The following is a 4278-nucleotide window of genomic DNA, read 5'->3' as shown; positions in this document are numbered from 1 at the left end:
ACTTTGGGCATGTTGCTAGAACTTATTCCTTGTGGAGAGATGTCATTCTTGGGAAGATAAACAGACGGTGAAGGAGACAAAGATCTTCAGCCACGTGAGTTAACATAGTGATTATAACATTTGGCTCTAATGTGTCAGAGAATGTTAGAAAGGATAGAACAAGATTCAGATCTGTTGTTCATGGGGTCAGTATAAGTCATACTAGACTCAATGGCACATAACATGAAGATGTTAAAAATAAATGAGATGAGGCTTCATCAACTTGCATCTATCTATTCTTTTGGCAGTCCATGGGCTATTTAGTATTCTTTCAAGCATCACAACTTGAACACATTGAGTCTCCTTCTGTCATATTTATTCATTGTACACCTCTTAGATGCATAGAAAGTGATTGGAAAGATGGTAGCCTGAATTAGATGCACAATCTTTAGATTGACATTATTGTTCGTGAATAATTTGGAGAGAGCCTTGACAGCAGACAATTTTAATAACCTTGCTTGCAGAAAGTTAGGAGGACTTGAAGCACTTATTGCAGAAAATCAAAGAATAATACCTTCAATATGGATGGCCTCTAATGTCAAGAGAACAAAGAGTCTTAGCCCTGGACAAATAGGTAACATCATGATAGTTTAAAAAAAGATTGAAACTGTCAACAATTTCATCTTACTTGGATCCACAATTAATACCCTTTCTGCCAACAACCAGGAAATCAGGGGACCTATTGCACTGGGAAAGTTTGCAGTTAGGGCTCTCTCCAAATTATTGAGGAATGATCATATTGATGGCTAAGGTCCATCTGATTCAGTCCATGGTCTTTGTGATCACTTGCTATGCATCTGAGAGCTGGACAATGAATTAGGATAACAGAAGAAGAATTGATGCCTTTGAGCTGTGGTGTTGAAAAAAAGTCCTGAAAATCCCATGGATTGCACAAGAAAAAATATATAGTGGAGAGGGTTCAGCCTGAGCACATTTTGGAAGATGATGAAGCTTCACATCACATGCTTCAGACATGTTGCTAGGCGGGACTATTCCTTGGAGAGGCACATGATACTTGGAAAGGTGCCAGGTAAACGAAGGAGAGCAAGACCCGTGACTAGGTGGATTGACACAGTGGCTGCTGCAAAGGGTTTTCATGTGTCTAGAAGTTTGAGGAAGGCACAGGATAGGATAGTGTTCAAATATATTGTTCATGGAGTCACTATGGGTCATACTTGATTTGACAGCACCTAACAACAACAACATGCTTAGAAAGGTGCAGAGTCAGAGAAGGAGAAGAAGACCCTCAAGGAGATACATTTACACAGTGATTACAATGGGGTTGAGCATAACAGAGATCATGAAGATGAGTAGGATAAAGCAGAACTGTTGTTCAGAGCATCACTAGATGACTCGACGACAACAATAACAACAATGGAGAGATATGAACCAGAATAAAAAGTTTAGAAACAACGCATCACTAAGAATGTAGTATGTAATAAAGATAGTATTTCAAACTAGTGAAGACTAGATATATCTCTTGATAAAAAGTACTGAGACTTTATATTAATTTTATAACTATTAATAATTTTAGGAAGAGTACTGTTACATATTGAAATAAAAAGTTTTTCAAATAGATTAAATTTAAGTACGTTGATATTATTTGGCGTGCACTTCCAAATTAACGTGCCTCCAGAAGCCCTATGAAGTTTGATAAATGTCAAGCCTTTTGTTCATAGGGTGCTATGAGTCTGCTCAACTCAAGGCAATCATCAACAACAACAACAATAGTGATATCTAAAGCTACTAATGATTGGTAAGGGATAGAGCAGGGTTTAGCGCTGTTGTACATAGGATTGCTATGAGTCGCAAGTGATTCGAAGGCACCTTAGCAAAGACAACAAAGCTACTAAAAGTAAATGCAAATAACATGCATGAGTGTGTATATACACCCTTTAATTTTTTAAATCAAAAGTAAAGAGAAACTTTTTCTTTCAAAATCTTTACTTTCTACCTTTTTTTCTTCATTTTGATGTCTTTACCACTATATTGAAATGTGACAGTCTCTGAGATCTTACTTAACAAGATTGATACAGGGAAAATTACCACAATCCAACTGAAAAAGAAAATTATACACAAGGAAAAGTATCATCAAATGTAGAATAAAGAAGTTAAAAACTTTACTGTAAAATATTACAAATTAGTAAGCAATCTATAAGTACTAGGGACATATATGATATTTTATTCACAATCATGTGTGAGCTGAATGGATTTACTGGATTTAGCTAACAATCAGCTTTGGCTGAAAGCCTCTTGTTTTAGTCTATCAGGACCTGGTGGTGGGGCCTTTGTATTTAAAAGTCAGTTGGGTGCTAAGGCCATAGGCCCTCAGGCCACGTGTTAATTGTGTTTGAGAAGAATATTCTTCTAAATGGTACAGCATTGGTCTGTCAGTACTGAGGTAACTTGGGGCTGCTGTGATTCTGAACACTGTGACATTGTTGTCTCAAATGTCATAATCATTATACATGATGGACAGTGTTTGGTGATGCTCCCAGATTAAGATAGGCTTGGAAGTATGATTGGCATCCACTTCCTAAACAACGTGTCTTTGGAAATCCTAAGAACATTAGAGAAATGATGATAGTTATAGAACAGGGTTCAGATGTACTCAACTTGACAATACTTAACAATCACAACAATATCCATGAAAAGAAAAATAAGACTAGATGTCTTCTTTCTTCTTTTCAAATTTTGAGTTTGTTAAGACGTAGAAGAGGTTAATGCCTAATATGGTTGATGCTGAAGAGAAATGTGTTTTTATGACATTGCTGATGTTGTTATGTATCACCAAGTAGATTAGATAAAGAGACCCCTTAAACAATGACTTTGAACCTTGCCCTATCCTGACCCAACCTCCTAGTCTCTAACACACCAGATGCCATTGCCATAGTCACTGTGTCAATCCATCTCATCCAGGGCCTTTTTCTTGTGCTATCTGCCCTTCCAAACCTGATTTCCTTCTCCAAAGATTAGTCCCTTCTGGCTATATGCCCTAAGTGTCTGTAATACAATTTTCCTATGCATGCCTCTAAGGAGCAACCTGGTTTTACCCTCTCCTGGCCCCTTGGCAGTCCATGGTATGTTCAAAACTCTTCTTCAGCAACTCAGAGACATCAATTCTTCTCCTGTCATCCTTCTTCACTGTCCAACTCACAGATGCATAGCAAGCAATTGAGAAGACCATGGTTTGGATTAGTGCATCTTAGTCTTTAGACTGACATTGTTGCTTTTTAGCACTCTGGACAAGTTCTTGACAGCTGATTTTCCCAGTGCAACTTGTCTTTTTATTTCTTGACTGCTGGTGCCAAGGGATTGTGAATCCAAACAAGACGAAATCTTTTAACAGCTTCAACATTTTCTCTATCTGTATGATTCTGCCTATTGGTCTGGTGGTGAAAATTTTTGTTCTCTTGATGTTGAGATGCATTCCAAATTGAAGTCTACAATCTTTAATCTTCTGCAGTAAGCATTACCAGTCCTCCTCCATTTCAGTGACCAATATAGTGGCGTCTGTATAACACAGGTTATTAAAAAGATTTCCTCTGATCCTGCAGCCACATTCTTTATAAAGTAAGCCTCTCAAATGATCTGTTCAGCATATAAATTAAAAAGGTATGGAAAAAGAAAGGGACACATTGCCAACACACGACTTTCTTGAGTTTGAAGTTTTCTTGCTCCGCTTGGAAAACAGCTTTTGTCTACGTACAGGTTTAACATGGAGCACAAGTGGCAGGCCTTGGAAAAACCCTATGAACAGTAGAGCACACTTAAAATATTGCTGATAAGTATAAAATTACTGGAAACTTTCTAAAATGCTTTTGAGTGTCATATATTTAATTCAGAAATTCTACTTCCAAGATTTTCCACAATAATAGGATAAATTTATAAATGTCAAATATGGATATGCTTACAGTAATGTTAGTTACAATAGAGAAAAACTTTAATAACAAATTAATACTTGAGTAATTTGCACTTTCATGCAATACAAATCTACTTAATAATTATAAATGATGGGTTAGTTTATACTGCACATATGTAGCACATATATGACTTGTTGTTAACTATTAAAAGTAGTTTGGAGTTTTGGTTTTGTTTGTGCCAATAGGTCCACTATGAGCCCACTTTAGAAGGAGATATAGTCAAATTATATACATTCCGCATCCTATTAGGGTTAAGGTAATTTTTTTTTCATTCTGGCTTTTGTTTTTTCTTCCATTTTTTCCCCTATATAATTAT

Source organism: Elephantulus edwardii, unplaced genomic scaffold (assembly GCF_000299155.1).
Source record: "Elephantulus edwardii isolate Elephantulus edwardi_28Jun2011 unplaced genomic scaffold, EleEdw1.0 scaffold00043, whole genome shotgun sequence".
NCBI lineage: Eukaryota > Metazoa > Chordata > Mammalia > Macroscelidea > Macroscelididae > Elephantulus > Elephantulus edwardii.
This window is presented reverse-complemented; position numbering follows the sequence as displayed.